The sequence below is a fragment of the Podarcis tiliguerta genome (assembly GCF_965153285.1).
Source record: "Podarcis tiliguerta genome assembly, chromosome: 10".
NCBI lineage: Eukaryota > Metazoa > Chordata > Lepidosauria > Squamata > Lacertidae > Podarcis > Podarcis tiliguerta.
Window position 1 is genome coordinate 51,331,336 of NC_139543.1, and position 19,110 is coordinate 51,350,445.

Genomic DNA, 19,110 nt, shown 5'->3' on the forward strand with positions numbered 1-19,110 from the left:
TAAAACATCCTTAAAATACCAAATAGATGGTGCCTGCTGGCTATGTCTCAGAAAGGAATTCCATAGTATAGGTGCCACCACTGAGAGGACCGTATTTGTATACCAGGGCTGGGGAACTGGATTTGGCCAGTGGGCCAGATCCTTATCTCCCCACTGGGCCCAGTTTAACAGGTGGATGGGAGTGCCCACCTGGCAATCACCTGGCATCCATCCCAGTGATATCAGGTGGTCCATTTTTGCACAGTGCTTTGCTAGCTCCAACAATCCTGATTGTCAGTGCTTGGCCAAATCAGCCTTGCATGCCAAATAGAGAGACCTGTCACGGCTAAATAGGCCTGATTCCCACTAATGCTCTGTACTGTGTTGGCTCATGTTTATGGTACAGGCTGACATAGAACACAGTTGCCTTGGTGGATTCAGTGAAAGCAAACAGTGATGATTCTAAACATCTCTTATATTTATCCCCAGCATCTTGCAATTGGACATATACTACCATCAGTATTAACCACCCTAAGTTAATGACCAGTGACTTCCCTGTGAATTTGCCCAGTTTGTTTTTTCAAGCCTTCCAAGCCAGTGGCTATCACTACATCTGATAGCAATAAATTCTGTAAGTGACATATGCATGGTGTGAAGAAATACTATGGATTCAGGCGGGGAACCTGTGGCACTCCAGGTGCTGTTGGTCTATATCATCCCTGATGCTTGGCACTGCTGGCTGGCACTAATGGGAGTTGGGTTTCAGCAAATCTGGAGGGCTACAGGTTTCCCATCCCTGCTCTAGAGTGAAGTACATAATTTTTGTAGTGGGCCCATGGTGGAAACACAGTCAGTGCTTCTTGTTCCAAAGGATGTTTTTCTTCCCTATTGAGGGCACAGCACAGATTGTTTGAAGACTGGTGGGCATAAATTGCTTGGGAACTTCTTCCTTACTCCCCTAAGCAATTTTTCAACATATTGAAAACTGATTCTTCTTCATAAATGGGTGGGGCATGAATGCACATTTAATCAAATACATGTGCATACAGTGTTCAATTCCCCCTGCCCCCGCAAAAGGCCAATAGCCTACCTGGTGCCTGGGGAAGGGGCAGGACAAATGGCCAATCATCATTCAGTTCATTGACCAGCAGGAATGTCGATCCATTTTGCTGTTGCGCTTGACTGGGGGCAGAGAGAAGCCAGGCTGAAACAGAAAAACACAGCAGCTCCTTGATTGATATGCATGTCTGCAAGCAGATTATGCTTATAACCTGGATCAGGTTCAGCCCAATACATTTTTATGCCTGAGACAGCAGCAAAATGATGTCCCCACCCCACCCTTTGAAGTCAAGATCCACAGTGCCCCAAACCAGCCAAGTTATTTTGGCACCTAAGGCAGAAAATGCCACAAGTACCTCTCTCCATCCCTAGAAGTAAAAACAAACAATAATAAAAGCTTAATTTGCTGGCACCCTTATTTCAGCTGCCTGAGGGGCAGCTGCCTACTCTGCCTAATGACTGAACCAATCCTTTTGGGGTTTTTCCCATTTCAGCTCACTTGAATATCAGCTGGGATAGCATGGTGTTTAGGAGCATGAATGATGAACTGAAGGTCCCTGGTTCAAATCACAGCTGTGTCTGAATTTGTTTGGAATCCTTAGAGAATTCACTGTGTGCACTCTGCACCATACGTTTAAAACAGTAATATGCCAATTTAAACAGCCATGGCTTTCCCCAAAGAATCCTGAAAACTGTAGTTTGCTGTGAGTTGTTAAGAGACTCCTCTTCTCGAAAAGCTACAATTTATAGAGGGGTTTAACAGTCAATCCCTCTTCCCAGCAAAGTGTGGGGGCTGTAGCTTTGTGAGGGAACTAGGGGTCTCCCTAGAGCTCTCAGCACCCTTAACAAACTACAGTTCCCAGGATTCTTTGGGTGAAATCAAGACTATTTGAATGGTTGTAATATTACTTTAAACATTTAGCGCAGACAGGGCCCATAAGTCAGCTTCAATAAAAATGCTAGCCTACTTTCCAGAGCACAAAGGCAGGCATTAAATTTGCTTTCACATGAATCCAGTGAAGTGGAATTACACAGAGAACAGAGTTGTTAGGGTGCATCTCTGTCCCTAAGGTTGTGCGGTTCAACTGGCCCCATGACATCCATGTGTTAGGAATAGATGTCTGCAATGGAAAGCCTATGTGTATTGACCTTCACCCAAGGAGACTTCCCTCTGCTCTGGAATGACAATTGTGTAGGTCTTTGTGTATCGGCTTTTCCTTGCAGACATCCATACCTAACATGTGGGTGTCAGGCAAAACCAGTGGCTCCCTGTAGCCTTGGGAAAGAGCCAGAGGTAGGCTCTTTCTATGTGCTATTGTTATTACTAATTGCATTTACACCCCACCTTTTTCTCCAGGAGCTCAAGGTGGCTCACATGGTTCTCCCTCTCCTCATTTAATCCCAAAAACAATCCTGTCAGGTAGATTAGGCTGAGAGGCAGTGACTGGCCAAAGCACACCCAGTGAGCTTCATGGCTGAGTAGGGAACTGAATTCTGGTCTCCCAGGTCCTAGTCTGACACTAACCACTACACCACAGTGGCTCAATGCATGTGTGAAGTGGGCTAATATTTTAAGTGTGGTGGAAGCAATTTAAGCATCCATTCTAAGATGTGTCTTTTGAGGCAATAAAATGTGTGCTCAAGCCATTTCCAGTCACATTGACCTTTAAAGCCCTAAACGGCCTCGGCCCAGTATACCTGAAGGAGCGTCTTCACCCCCATTGTTCAGCCTGGACAATGAGGTCCAGTGCCGAGGGCCTTCTGGCGGTTCCCTCACTGCAAGACGTGAGGTTACAGGGAACCAGGCAGAGGGCCTTCTCAGTAGTGGCACCCTCCCTGTGGAACACCCTCCCATCAGATGTCAAAGAAATAAACAACTATCCAACTTTAAGAAGACATCTGAAGGCAGCCTTGTTTAGGGAAATTTTTAATGTTTGAAGTTTTATTCTGTTTTGTTCTGTTGAAAGCTACCCAGAGTGGCTAGGGAAACACAGCCAGATGGGCGGGGTATAAATAATAAATTATTATTATTATCACACACAATGCCTGCCTTCACCCACAATTAGTAAGTGTAATTAACATGCTTTAATTCCCCAAGTCTCTGGTTTTTATGTGCATGCAAATCCATGCAACATGCTAGACATTCTGTGGATCAAAAGTATCCAACTTGATACGCTTCCTTCCCTAATTTAGCATGTGACCTTGCATTTTACCCTTGTAATATAAAGAGAACAGGTTCATAAGCAATCCTTCTTTATCCCCTTTAGGGTCTTCTATCCCATCATAAGATCCCTTCTCTGGCACCTCATTGACTGAACATTGGCTCTCCTAAGCTACCAGATATGGACTCTGCCCCAATTAATCTTTTGATATTTCTGGCCTCTGTGGATATTCTTTTGAAACTCTGCACAGTTCTTTTCAGCTATTGAGCATGCTTTTATTACAAAATGGCTGCTAACTAAGCTGTGAGCTAAGTTACTTATGGCCCAATCCTGTTAGGTTGGTTGCTAAATTTATAGCAAACCCTAAGCCGCATTTCATCCACCTCAATTAGTATGCTGGCCTGCGTAGCTTTCTTTTGAAACCACAGTACTTTAGCCTTTAGCCTTTGAATATGTTCTTACAAAAAGGGTGGGTGGGGGGTACAAACATTGAAATCTTATGCCCATTTACTTGGGAGTAAGTCCCACTGTTGTGTGACTTACCACAGAGCAAATATACATAGGATTGCACCGGATGCACTTTAAAAAAAATAACACCTTGAAGAAAGTTAAAAACCACAAAATAAAAAAATAAAATAAACCGAGTTCTTTTTCATTAATTTTCTGGCTTGCAATCCTGAAAGACTGTGAGAATTGTTCCCTTGGGGGCTTCCTTGGGGACTCTGCACCCATCCAATCCATGACAATCACAGGTGCTGGGGACAACACTCCTTGCTGTGCCCCCCCAGTCCTCAAGAGTATATTCTGTGAAGGCAAAGGAGGTACTAGCAAAATTCAGTGTCCTTGCTCTGTGTGGATGGAAGTGCTTTCCACTTGTGTAACAGCCCTTTCAGATCTAAGCCAATGTTTACAACTAGGGATGAAGGAGGAATCCATTTTAAATGGATTTATACATGGAATTTAGGGCTTGCAACCCAATCAACCTTTGCCTGCACTGGACGACCTCCTGCATCGAGTATCTGCTTATGCTTGAGGTGCTTGTATATTTGTCATATCATATTATTTTCAAAGTCCACCTAATCATATATAAAATTATGTGAAAATGTATATTATAAAAGTCAGGCCTTGTGTGGAACTGTATTTTTGCAGCATGATTTTGGAAGTATTAAGATATGAGTATTTTTATACAGTTACATGTATTGTTGTATCAATTTATGTGCTGGTTGCTTTAGGAATATTGGAGTGTATACACATGTAACATGTATGTAATATTACAGCAATAAGAACAACAGCAGCAATAATTTTTTCTTAAACATTCACAGACCTGGTAAAATATAACATTGTACATATTATAATGTGTATAATGATAAATATAATGGTGCAAGTAATAATTATTTCTATTTTCGGTGAAACCTGTAAAAAAAAAAAAAAGATTTCTAACTGAGATCAAGGAGCAAGATGGACATGGGGGGGGGGGGGAATTCACACAAAGTGAGCCCTTTGGAAAATTCCATCCCTATTTGCAACCATGGAAATAAGACATACTAAGGATACAAAATGTTATGGATGGGAAAAACTACAACCTTGATCTTTGTTTTCTTTCCATACAAATAAGCTTGACATCATCTCACTTAATGGATGGCATATGTTTGGCAGATAAACACCATTCAATGGTTATACTTCCTGCCTGACAGCCACCCAAACAGTGAACTTACTATACAAGTAGCACATGTCAGGAAGGAGTGTCTTGTAACAGTCCTAGGATTTCATTTCTCACAGTGGATCTTTGCACATGGGAGCACTCGCCACAGGGGCCGACAGCTGGTTTAGCTAGAAGGAGTGGCAGAGCATTGAGCAGGAATGAGAGATATCTGGTCACCCCTGTAACTTTAAATGTGGCAATGTTTTGACCATGCAGGGAAGACAGAGCTGTTCAAGTTGGGAAGAGCTGACAAAATTCCTTGACAGTTTATACAAGAACCCATATTTTTTTTTTAAAAAAACCCCCACTTCTGTTGATCAGTTTTATTTGGATGCAATTTTTTTAGTTACTGATTTTAGCTCAGCTTTCATTGACCTGGTGCATTTCCAATATTTTTGACTACAAATCCTAACTGTCCTAGCAGGCTGGAGCTGACACAGGTCTTTTCCAGTCTTACCTGGAGATGGCAAGGACTGAACCTTCAGCAGGGAAAACAGGTGCCCTTCCACTGAGCTATGGCCCTTCTCATGGTCACCATGGGAATAATGAAAACAGGAGGAAAAGGAAAGTGGGATGGTTATACCAAACTTAAGTAGGTCTGCCTTCAATAGTTATAGGTTTGCCTGAAAAGAAGTGGAGTGACATTCTACTTCATGGGGGTGAGAGAACAGTTAATTGGTCCACACATCTAGGGCAGCAATTCTACGGGCATAGCAGAATGACACACGCAGCCGGAATTTTGTTGACAGTAGGGTGACCAGATGAAATGAGTTCAGAGCTGCTGCACCTTTAAGAGTTGTGTAGAAGAGGGAATCTCAGCTGGCATAGCTTGTCATGCAGGACATTCTCTCTTCAACACAATTATTAAAGATACAGGAGCCCTGTTCTCTCTCTCTTTTTTTTACCCTGGCCATCCTATCTCTGGGTGATGCTGCAATCTTTCTCACTGCTGACAAGTGATTTTACAATGTCTTCTTTTGTAAGTCATGGGAGTGACACTCTTTTAATTTTAGACTAAACAATTCAGTACAGTATATCTGCTTTTTTAAAAGGACTTTTGTTGGAATTATAGGCACTCATCTATGGGAAAGATTCTTCTTCCCAAAATAAACCCATCCTGCTCAAGTTAGAGCCTGAGGCTTAAGGGTATTAGCAGTCTGGAACCATAACAATACAAGCCCACGATAAGCCCAAATGAGGCTGGGTGGCATTTGTGCATGGTGTGGTCATTGGTTTGTTATGATAAGCTCAACAATCCATTTGGAGTTGCTGCAGCAGTATTATTTTAAGAGTATCAGCTGGATAAACAGGGGAGACTGGGTGCCATCTGCAGGCAACTGCACAAAGTTTTTGGTAGCGCTTTCCAATTGGTATATCTGAACCAGCTGATCTGGAGTTGTATTCCTGAACATCTGGCACATGAACTCAAAAAAGAGGGTGAAGAAGTTCCCTGTTCCCAGTTGTTATGACATAGGACCAGGAATCCTAAGAAACAGTGATCTTACAAAAGTTTCCCAGAAGTGGAGAGGGATTCACTCAAGTTTTACCAATGTTGTTCTGCTATCACACGAGCCTGTATTTCATTCCGTGAAATCTGAAGAAACATCTCTGCCACTGGACTCTCATGACTAGACCATAAACCCTTAGGCAGCTCAGGAAATACCTGTGGAACCTTTCCTGCAAAAGCCCCTGCAGCTTGAAAACCCACTGCCTAAAAGAAGCCAACAGTTACAAAAAAGGCACCAGCCAAGAGCAACTGGCCAGGAGCAGTACAGTATTTGGGAGGCAGGGCTTTCATCCTGACTACTTATCAGCTGCAGAACTGCTAACCATGGTCCTGAACCAGCACCTTGGTCCTTATCCAAGGTCCTGACCTTGTCTTGCCTAAGCTTCCTGCCCATTCCAAAACCCAGGCTCTACTGGTCTCCATCTTCCTTGGGCCATCACCATCCCTTGGTGGTGGCCATTGCAATGGATCAGGAAGTCATTTAATTAAGAACATATTACCAGTGGTGCCATCAGGGCAGGACTTGGCAATTTGGTATGGATATATCTGCCCTGGGAAAGTCTGTATGTCAATAGATTAGATAGATAGATGATAGATAGATAGATAGATGATAGATAGATAGATAGAGGCTATTTGTAGCCCACCCTATATACTTGGATCTCTGGATGGGCCATAATAAAATTAATTTTACGAAAACATGATGTCTCAGTTTAAAGAGGAAACATAGTTTAAAAAACACATACCAAAAATATCAAATAACAGGCCGAAAACCAGAATAAATGGTTAGATTTCTACCTGGTGTCTGAATGCCACTAGTGTGGATATCAAGTGAATTTCTGTGAGAGAATTAGGGTGTGAGAGGGTATCCCAGAATTATGGTGGCACTACAGAAAATATCCACTCATACATCAACACCAAGCATAGAGTTCTCTGGCAGCAGGATGGTAAGGAATACTTTCTTGGAATATCTCAAGGGCCAGTGTCACATGCAGGAATATTTTCTTTTCGAATTCGCATCAACATCAAGCATCTCTTGGTGACCACCAAGCACTTTTGGGGCAATTTTGAGGTGGGAGATGCCCCTTTTGGTGTTGCTGTTTTTAGATTTCTTGTACTTCTCTAAATCTTGGGATTTCCCTAACTATGCTGATACTTCCCACTTGCTTCTCGGGGGGGGGGGGGTCATTTGGGTTCCATTTCTGCCAGAATGGTGGTGCTGTGCTTACTATTAGAAAGATTATGCTTTTTCATGTCTTTTGTATTGTGAAAGAAATTGTTTTAATATATTTATTGCAATGCAACATAACTGTGTGTGTGTTTATAGTTACATTGCATAGCAATAAATATAGTAAAACAATTTTAACCACATAACAAAACTCATTTTTTTTAAAGAAGCATAATCTGTCCCTTTAATCATGAACTCAGTGTTGTTAGAAATAGAATCAGAATGAGTCCCTGAGAAACAACAGGAAAGTATAGAAATTTTACATCTATTTGATGCATGCCCTGGTTTCTGGAAAGTCACACATGTTCTTGGTGGATCCAGAGCTTAATTCATTGGGAAGGACCATAGCTCAGTAGGTAGAGCATCCACCTTACATTCAGAAGGTCGCAGGTTCAATTTCTGGCATTTCCAAATAGGGCTGGTAGAGACTCCTGTCTGAAGTCCCGGAGAGTCACTGCCAGTCAGTGTAGACAATATTGTGCTGGATGACCTAATGGTCTGACTCAGTATAAAGCAGGTTCCTATGAAGTTCTGCTGCTCAAGATCCAGTTGAAATGAATGAGAGAACTTCTCAGTGGATTGTGGCCCTGATGAAATCAGTGGATCTTTTACTAAAGAAAACCAAAATCCCCACCCTCCCCAGCTAGGACTATCATGTTTGTTCTTTCAGCCTAAATCAAAAAACCTACTCTGTCCTGATTTCTTAAACCTTTGGGCATCAGTAGTCAATTACTGTCCACCTCTTCTGAAAACCTCATTGTAGATCCTGCCAAGTTAGAGAGTGATAGAATAGCATAATCCTGGGCTCGTGGGTCAAGGGATGTTCCTCTAAATTATGTGACATTTGCTAAAATTATCCTTTATTCCTAATGTTTAATGCCAAGCCAGCCATGGGAAAGATGATATTGGCACACATAACTTAGCTAAGTGCTTTGCCTGACATTGTGGAAAACTGATAGGCTTTTAAAAACATCTCTCTATTTATGTTGAACTCTGCAGTGATATTCTTGGCCAAAAGCACATGCCCCCCACCATACTCCTAGGATGCTAACAAAAGAAATCACAGATTGAGTGAAAGAATACGGTTTGTGGCCAGAAAATTCTATTAAATATTTGCTTTTCCAATTCCTCCCCAATGACTTTGTTACCAGAATGAGAAATCAGAATAATAATGTCCTTTTATTAAAAAGAAAAGGTAATGAGCTTGCCTTCAGGGCAGGGCTGGGAAATCTGTGGCACTCAAATGTTGTTGGACTCCAACTCCCATTAGGCCTAGACAGGATTCTGGGGAAGTGGGGGAAACAATAGCTGCTTAAAGTGATATGCTTCTGCTTTCAATGTATAGCGCAGATGGAGTAATGGATTCAGCATAGAATTGCATGCATATAGGCCTATTTCTAAAGAAGGCCCATTGATATTAGATTTAGGGTGTAGAGGATGTGCATTTTGTATTGTATATGCCTGTGTACAAATAATGAAAACCATACTAACAGGGAAAATCCTCTGAAGGGCTATAGTTCAGTGATAGAACATCTGCTTCAAATGCAGAAGGTCTCAGGTTTATTCCATGGCACCCCCAGGTAGGACTGGGAAATTATTCTGCTGAAACTCTGGACAGTCACTGTTCGTCAGTGTGGACAGTACCTGTACTAAGCTAGACGGACCAGTGGTCTGACTTCTCAGTCTCATTTATGTAAGAGGAACCAAAAACCTTTAAATCACCATTCTGCAAGTTAGCAGATGAGTGCTGAATGTGCTCCCCAAAGTACTGCCAACTCAGAGCACATAACTAATGTGTGGCAGATATGTGAGAAGCTGATTTGCATCACATGCCAGCTGCTAAAATATACTAATAGTCAATATTGCCATAGCAGATGTGAGAACATGGCAGAATCCTAATCTCAGCACCCACAAAAAGTGTGCCAAAGGAGCAGAGTGTGCTTGGCTGAGATGTATGGAGGGCATGGACTGTCCCGACCCCAAGCTTTAAGTTGTAAATTAATATGTCTCCCTATGTTTGACCAAAGATATATGATTCCATGACAGCTACATCATCTCTGGTTACTCTGCAGCAATACAGGCTGTTGTCAGTGTTTGATATATGAACTGTAGTGGGCTTCTACTTATTTGGTATAAGTAGTTGGTGCAATGCATTAATCAGCTGTAGCTTAGCAATGGGTGTGGACCAACCAACAGGAATTGTGGTTGGGGTTTCCCCCTAAAAGTTTGGGTTTTCTCTGAGACTCAATTAAAAACAAGGTAGTTCACACCCATTTTTTGCACCTAACTTAATACGCTTGCCTCCAGAATCACCTCAAACCCAGCCTACAGAATTTCAGAGGATTCTAATTTTTAATTCGAGTTGTTTTAATTGGGGTGATCTGTTAACTATTGGGTGCCATGGAAGTTTAGGCCAGGGTATAAAAGATTTTAAATAAATAAATGACTTAATTAGCAGCTTTGAATATGCTCAGGATACATTAACACAGCATATAAATGAGTTGTGTAGTCAGTCAGTCACATAGGATGTGGCTCTATAGACTTGTGGCCTGTTAACCTTTGATTCTTGATTGTGCTGTCTCAATGCAGGGGTCCCCAGTTTTTTTGGCCCCAGGGGCACTTATAGAAATTTAAACGACTGTTATAAGGCAACACAAAACATCCATTGCATAGAATAAAAATTGGCAAGGCTCAGAACTCCTCTTAAACAACAGGCAAAACATTTAGGCTATGAACTAATTTGCAGCTTAAAATGCAGCGAGGGCATTCCACCCCCTGCTGTGTTCCAGGTTGCATTTTGCATGTTGCTGTACACAACAGAGAGGGGATGGAGATTGTGTTCACCTGCTGCACATTACCAGTTAAGGTTTTCAGCAGAGTATATTCCTACGCAAACACACATACATGCACAAACTTTGTGACATGCTTCGTCAGCAAGGTGGCGTCTATGTTGTGTTACAAAAAAAGAGTACTAAAAGGAAACCAGCTGTTCCCCTTCCTGCTGATTTTAAGGAAATTGTGACAGCAAACTCCTCACTCCAGCTTCAGGGTCACAAGATACAGAGGGAAACTAACTCACTGTCTAAGAATCCCAAGTGACTGCATCCCCCAAAATAGCAACCTCTCGTTGGACTGTACCTAAATAAAGGTGGGCTCACCATTTTCCCTAAAGGTACTTTTAAGTGGATGCCTGCAAAATGCAATGTACTAAGGGAACTTGGAAGATTCCTGCCTGCTGCCTCCTTAATTATGTGCTTTAGAATGATTCAGTAAATAAAAGTGCTAATTTCTGACAAATGTAAGATTCCCTATAAAATCTTTCAGAAAGGTTAAACTGAGCAAAGGGCAATTCCAAGAGTAGTGAGGGGCAGTAGGTGTAGAATACATGACCTAAGCAAGGGGTGGTGAACCTTCACCCTCCATATGTTGTTGGGCTACAACTCCCATCATTCTTGTCTGTTGGTCATGATGGGGATTGGAATTGAATAGCCACCCCATATGAACCTACTCAAATCTTATGGTCACCACAGAAGCCCTTCTCTGTTGACTCCAATGTATTTCAATATAACTTCCATTAATGCATTGGTTACATCTGCTCGCAGTCCATCCTGTAGATTTTCTTTTACAGCACTGAATAGTAAAATTAAGCAATAATAATGGAAGCAGTTCAATGGGAACACTTATTTACAGGATTGATTGCATTTCGAATTCAAAGCCAAAAATTCTAGGAGCCCCAAAATGTGTCTCCTATCTGGCTATGTGTGCAGAGTTAGGTCAGGATCTCTTAGAATCTAGGGACCGGATTATGACTTTCAAATACCCATAATTTTACATGGGTTTCTGATTTTATCCTCAAATTCAGGCAAACAGGGATTCACATATATTCTCTCTCATCAAGCAGAGACTGCTAGACCATGAAATCCAAAAACTCTACCCCTCCCAGCCTTTTGTAAGTTTGTCTGCTTACTTAGCATCGCAGCCCCACCATGGAATAATGCCTAATGACTTTAATAATAATAATAATAATAATAATAATAATAATAATAATAATAATAATTTATTATTTATACCCGGCCCATCTGGCTGGGCTTCCCCAGCCACTCTGGACGGCTTCCCAAAAAATATTAAAATACTTAATACATCAAACATTAAAAGCTTCCCTAAACAGGGCTGCCTTCAGATGTCTTCTAAAAGTCTGGTAGTTGTTGTTCTCTTTGACATCTGGTGGGAGGGCGTTCCACAGGGAGGGCACCACTACCGAGAAGGCCCTCTGCCTGGTTCCCTGTAACTTGGCTTCTCGCAGCGAGGGAACAGCCAGAAAGCCCTCAGTGCTGGACCTCAGTGTCCGGGTAGAACGATGGGGGTGGAGACAGAGTGGCTGGGGAAGCCCAGCCAGATGGGCGGGGTTAAATAATAAATTATTATTATTATTATTATTATTATTATTATTATTATTATTATATATTATATATTATCACATATTTTTGAATTACACTCTTCTCAACACCCTTCACAGAGATTTCCTAGTGACTCCCTCACAGCTTAAAATATTGATTTACAAAGAGTCTGTAATCCAGTATTTGTTGCGGGATGATACTCCCGAAACTACCAAGATTGTTTCAGGGTATTTAGCCCAGATTTTTGAAGCTAAATCTAAAGTTGCCTGATTTACTCAGTGGTGGCTATCTAGTCTTTCATATATTGTATGTGTTTGGATTATTAATGCATTTGGATGGCTGGGTATGATTTTATTGTTTAAACTTATGCCAACAAATATCCACTATCAAACCATATCCCAGTGGGAAATAGTCACAATTCCTCCATACAAAACTATTGTGCGAATGGCTATGCCTAAAATAGCTTAAAATACTGCTGCTGGGATTGTCAAGGTCCTGCATGTAATAGCAAACCTTTCAGAAGATCCCGCAGGAGTAGAGGAAGCCATAGTTAGCATAGGATTCCCATAACTTGTTATCTGATAGGCCTCAGAGGTTTCCTGTTTCACATGTGTCACAGAACTGGGTCTCTCAAATGGAGTTTCTATTTAGTTACTGCTACTATTTAACATTTAATTAGCAGCAGCACCAACAATGTGTGAGATACTGTACATAGTAGAACTGTGTAAAAACACACACACAAAAACCAGGATCAGGTCCTTAAGATGAAACAAATTCTGCATGAAGAGGACTGTGTAACTGGTATACAGTATTATGCATGCTATGGTGAGAGTGGAGGAAGAGAAAATTTTCTCACTCCAGTTAGTCAGATTTGTGGGCGATTCAGAGTTGACAAAAGCAAGTGAGGCACACAGTGCATATTCAGACAGTGGAGTTAACTTCCACAAAATTTTGTTGGAGGTGAGACCTTGTCAGCATATAACACCTGAGTTCAACTTGGGATCAGTTTGCCTTACCCCATATCTGCTTTCTCAACTGTTTTGATTGCAGTAACTGGCAGTGTTACAGGTGCCACATAATACCCGTTTTGCATCTGTAAGAAATTGACATGCATAAGACTGCAGTTTTAAGCTCTCATTTGCTTCTCCTCTGCCCCCCCCCCCAACTGGTCTGGGAGAGCTCTCAAACCTTTACTTCTACTTTCAAACAATGCATCTTAGTTTTTTGATGGTTTTTTAACGTTGTTTTTTTTTACAAGACTCTCTTATTTTTTTAAAAAAATCCAAACAAATGCATTCCTACTAGTTTAGGTTTAAAAAAACCGGGTTGCAGGGAACAGTGGTCCATGACACAGTATTTTTAACATGTCTGCTTCGGTCAATGCTTTTTTCTTCAATGGTATTTAGCTTTACATCTTTGGAAGAAAATTAGTTGCTCCTGGCATGAGCCACATATTCTGTAAAGAGTGGCAGCCATTCTGAATTTCCCAAACTCAAAAACACCTCAGAACTGGGTTTTCTGAAGAGGACAAAATGGCAGTTACTGCCGTTCTCCTCCCCAAAGGTTTACCTCAGCTTTGAAATAAATAAGTCTGACACCAAAGTGGGTGGAACTACTAAGAAAATGTCCTGGTCAATTAATTCCAACTGTTCTCCTCATGCTACATACCCACTGAATTTCTGGCCACCAAGCAATTACTCAGTTAACTATTCAAGCCTTTTTCATGAAAGAGAGCGGCAGTCTTCTGATAAAGGACAAAAAAAGTGACTTTCTCAATTTTCTCAATGATTATGGACAATATGAGGATTCTAAGCTCAAAAATAAGGAAAGCATTTTGAGAGTATAATAAAACATCAACTCTTTTAACACATTTAGGGGGCACATTTAGTATTTTGATAAACTGCCACTGGCCCCAGTCACAAAAGGACTGCAGTGGGTAATGTGACATACAGTAGCACAAAATGGCAGGCCCTTCAAGTGTCCCTATTTTCCAGAGATGTCCCTAACTTAGAGAAGCCGTCCCTGTTTCTGATTTGATCCCAGAACGTCCCACTTTTCCTTAGGATGTCCCTATTTTCATCAGAGAAATATTGGAGGGTATGAAATGGCTGTCATGGTTGGTGTGGCAAAACACAAAATGGCTGCCACATCCAAACAGCAAAAAGAGAGAGAGAAGCACAAATGGTGCAGACATGCCCCCATCAAGGAGAAAAAGTTGAATTACTCAGCTACTACTGTGCTCACTCACAGAGAGACACTCTGTGTTCCTCTCTCCTGTTCAGAACAGAAGGTAGGGTCCAATCCTGGCACCCAAGGAAATGTGAGCATGTTTAAGGGTGTGTTCAATGTCAGAGACTGAACCATTGCAAACAGGAACTGAGCAGGAACAGCTAACAGTCTTTCATGCTTCGTGTATTATTGAAGGAATATTTGCTGACAAATGAAAAGTCTGTGAACACACTATACAACTTTAAAGTCCATTTGAAGCTTATTTTCCCTCAGCAAAGAGTTCTGGGCAGTGTAGTTTATTAAGGGTGTCTGGGAATGTAAAACTCTGAGGGGTAAACAAAAGTGCCCAGAATTGTTTGAGGGAGGAAACATATACTTAAAAGGTCTAGTGCAGCAGGGATATGAAATATTTTCTGGCTAAAGGGAGACAACTTTTATCTCCCCCACCCCTGGCAGGCTAAATCTGACAAGTAAGTGGGCAACCACCTGCCAATCACCTCATAGTGACATATTATAGTGTGTATGCAGCCTTAAGCTGACCTGGGCCTATACATCATGCACTAAGCATACATCCTATGCCCAGCAGTTTATTGGACAGACAAGATTGTCTTAGGGCAAGAGAAAGCAAAGATGTATGCTTCTCTGCTGCCAACTCCAAAAAAGTCTCTCAAGGGCCCTGACACTTAACTGCTGCCAGGGTCTCCTGGCTCGGTCACAGAAACCTTAGACGCTGGTCCGTAGGCTTCAAACATTGGCTCAGATTTATAGGCTCCTGCCAATCTGTCAGCAAACCTTAAGCAGAACGATCTTGTTCACTGTAAGAAGTACAAGGCAGAACAACTATATGTTTCATGGAAAAAAAGCTATGTAAACCAGGGCATGGATGGAGTGGGGGTGGGGGAGAGACAAATAGCAAGGTTTTGCCTAATCACTGACTTTACAACATGGGGATATTACAACAGATATGGAGCTGTCACAATTCCATGGCTGCATACACTTCATACATTTAAAGCACATTTACCCCAAAGAAACCCGAGAGCTGCAGTTTGCTCCTTGCAAAGCTACATTTCACAGCACCCTTAACAAGCTACAATTCTCAGTATTGTTTTTTGAGGTGATGTACTGTAAATGAGCTTTAAATATATGGGGGTATGCAGCCATGGTATTGTTCCCCCTGCCCCTTCTAACTTCTAGGAAAATGCAGTGAATGACATGGTGTCATCGCACTGGGCATCATCCTGCCTGCACCTCACATATCATGTGCTGTTAGCTTCTGAGGGTGGGGCAATCAGGAGCACAGTGACATCATGGCAGATGGTGTATTTCCCTAGTGCTAGTTGCTACAAGGAAGAGAAGGGGGCATGATTCTTCAGCTCCGTGTCTTTCATAAAATCTAGTTTAGCTGCAAGAGATATGCTCTTAAGAATTGAATGGAAAAATTCTACCATGTGCCCCCCTCCCCCATTTTTTCATGGGGGGAAAAACCTTTAGTGACGTTTTCTGCTGTCCACTAGCCAATATGATCACCATGTCATGGTTTTGGACCTAGCTACTGAACAAAGTCAGTATTTTTCTTTGGTAGTTGAAGGTGGAATTTTGTAACGAGGAAAGTGAGAGGAATCAAAATGAAGTCTTCAACAGACAGTAATCTGAAGCCTTTAAACTGGGGGAAAAACAACCACCTGTCATTATGAAAAGAAATACAGTGGTACCTCAGGTTACATACACTTCAGGTTACATATGCTTCAGGTTACAGACTCCGCTAACCCAGAAATAGTGCTTCAGGTTAAGAACTTTGCTTCAGGATGAGAACAGAAATCGTGCTCCAGCAGTGCGGTGGCAGTGGGAGGCCCCATTAGCTAAAGTAATGCTTCAGGTTAAGAACAGTTTCAGGTTAAGAACAGATCTCCGGAATGAATAAAGTACTTAACCTGAGGTACCACTGTATACCATTCTCTTCATTAACTTGCCTGATTTGTAGGAACCGTTAGAAATGGTAAGATGGAATGGAAAATTGGTGAATTCTCCCTGGCATATAGATTATTTTTTGAGCTGGATATTAGAAGAGAACAATAGAAAGAGGTTTGGAATAGGCATGGGGTCAGCCTAACACATTTTGTTGCCTGGAGTGAGGGAAAAGATGGAGCACCACCAACCCTTTCCATGTATAGAAGCCAAACAGACTGGCAATTAAATCTCACTTCAAACACTGATGATGGGGGCAGCATCCTCCATCACATCTGAGGTCATCAGGCTAGCTTAGGAGAAAGAAGTCAGGCCATGTGGCACATACAGCTTTTTCCTTGAACACTTTCCTGCCACTCCTTACTCAGGAGGGCAGGGGCAGTATGTTCTGCCTGAGGCAGCTTCTCCACTTTACCTAATGGTAGGGCTGATCCTGAATAGTGTTCTGGAGTACAATGTTTCAGAAGCTTTCTGGAAATATTTATGTGGCAACATAAAAAAGTCTTTCTTATCATTGAACAAAAAGTCTATCTCAAAGCAGTTTAAAGATGGCATGTGATGGAGCTAGCTTGTTTTCTCCAGCTCCAGAGGTTAGGACTCGAACCAATGGATTTAAGTTACAAGAAAGGAGATTCTGACGAAACGTAAGGAAGACCTTTCTTTCTGATGGTAAGAGCTGTTTGACAGTGGAATGGACTTCCTTAGAAGAAGGTGGACCTCTGCTTCATTGGAGGTTTTTAAGCAGAGATTCAATGGCCATTTGCCAAGGATGCTTTGGTTGAGATTCCTGCATTGCAGGGGATTTGAATAGTTGACCCTCAGGGTCCCTTCTAACTCTAAGATTCTTTGATTCTATGAAACTGAGATCTCCCCTCCTGTTATGCCAAATAAGCCGTACCATATGAGATGTTCCAATCATATCTTTCTGCTCAGAACTGACCAGAACAAAGACAAAGAGTATTAGGCTAGATTACAAAGTGATGCTCAGGTAGATCAGCCTTAGAGCCAGAGGTCTATCCCTTGATGGGAATATAGCTGGCAGATTAACAACAAAAAAGCTTCAAAGGGCTTTTGTGTGCACAATGTTTTAAGGAGACCCAGCCAATATGTAATCTGACATCTTGTGGGTGGTTGTGTTCCTTCTCCAGCATGTGGGCAGTTTGGATCATGAAAGCATTGCACTTGACACGCACAAACATACTCTTGGCTATGGAGAAGGAACAGCTAAAGTAATTGCTAGCGCAGGGTGGTGAAGGTGACATTGTGTCAAATACCTGTCTAAGGAATAACAGAAAGAACAGATTACGGTATATTTGAAGAATATAGGCTCTGGTGTCCTCAGTAAAAATCTTAACACAGCTCTTCTTTTTAAATACACAATATGGATATATGGGATTTTCAGTTCAGAGGCAATATATATCCATGGATCCAGTCCATAGTCTCTTTAACACCCCCAAATAAACAACTGGGGGGGGGGGGGACGCAAACATAAATTGAACACGGAGAGCTGGAACATACAGTGCAGGACTCTTTGATTATTTGACTAGGCAAGCAATTGCACAAATTGTTTCTCTTTTATGTAATTACACTGACTGGGGGGGGGGGGCAACAGGGAGACCAGCCTGGCCTATTCCTGTCCCTTGGAACATGAGTAGAGCTCTGATGGATCAGACCAAAGGCCCATCTAATCCAGCATCCTATGCCTAATGTAGCCAACCAAATGCCTCTGGGAAGACAAAAAGCAGGACGCACAGCTATCAGCACTCTTCCAAGTTGCGCTCTTCTTTTAACAGAGAATGGAGAAATTAGCAGGTAATGTTTTCCACAACATGGAGCTAAACCTGGTCAAATTGCTGCAGATGAAATTGCTATTGAAGAGACTACTGGGGGGGGGGGGTAGTTCAAAAAGAAGCCCCAAAAGGAGCCAACCCTGCAACTGACCTAGCCTAGTGAATATATTTAAAGGATTCTAATATCAATGATAGAGTAAGATGAAAAGAGCTTACAGAGAGCAAGACTGTTAAGGGCACTTAAATAAATTGATTGTCTGGAAATGCTGGATCTGCATGCAGGTGTATTGATTCACTAAGCAGCCTTCTCGATGAATAACTCCCTGACTCTGAACTGACTCAGCCCATCCAGGCCTTGCACAGAGCACCATAATAAGAAAGATCACCAAAGTCCACCCCTGTGGGAACTACAGCATGCTGAGAATTGTTAGGAGGCCCCTGAGTCGTTTAACAATCAATCCATCTTCTCAGGGATTCTGGGAATTGTAGTTCTGGAAATTGAGGTCTCCTAACTTTCAGTACCCTATCCTGATAAATGTATCCAAGGTAGTACAGCAGGGAAAGAGAAAGCTTTGAGAGGCTCCTGCCACTCAGAGACCCCCTATTCCCCTCACAGAAATAATAATTCTCAAAAGTGGTCAAAAAAATCAATCCCTCTTCCCAGGGAACTCTGGGAATTGTAGTTCTGTGAGGGGAATTGGGGTCTTCTCACAACTCTCAGTATCCTTAGCATAGTTCCCAGGATTCTTTGGGAGAAGCTACAACTGTTAAAGTGGTATAATAATGCTTTAAATGTATGGTGTGGATATGGCCTATGTTTTGCATTGTGATTTTTTTTTTAAACAAAAAACAAGCCTTCACTGTCAGCATTTGCTGAAGGTTCCAAACACATGTACACAGTATGAGAGAAAGGGTGGGGGCTAGGATAGCGAGAGGAAGAACATGATAGTCACTGTGTGAGTTTTGAAATGTGAGGAACTTTCCTAAGTTATCATCACTCATGTGGGTCCACAAGTGGCTGGACAAATGGGGGGCAGCTTTGCCTTCAGAAACTATTGCTGGTCTCACGTTCCACTGCTCAAAGAGCTTGGTTCT

At 42.0% G+C, this 19,110-nt stretch overlaps 1 protein-coding gene across 39 annotated transcripts in view; it reads right to left on the bottom strand.

Annotated features, from left to right (window-relative positions):
* MYBPC1 (myosin binding protein C1) overlaps positions 1–15,530 on the bottom strand; it is a 108,407-nt gene extending 92,877 nt beyond the window's left edge. For 32 of the 39 annotated variants that reach the window (XM_083401377.1, XM_083401382.1, XM_083401378.1 and 29 more), the window contains exons 1-3: positions 14,280–15,530; positions 13,048–13,124; positions 1,070–1,183 (exon numbers count right to left, since the gene is read on the bottom strand). The gene's annotated coding sequence lies outside the window, so the exon portion shown is untranslated. Of the gene's footprint in view, positions 1–1,069; positions 1,184–13,047; positions 13,125–13,333; positions 13,586–13,699; positions 13,771–14,279 lie in introns of those variants that run through there. The other 7 variants (XM_083401351.1, XM_083401366.1, XM_083401352.1 and 4 more) reach the window with 4 other exon arrangements.
* Between the last annotated feature and the right edge of the window lie 3,580 nt (positions 15,531–19,110).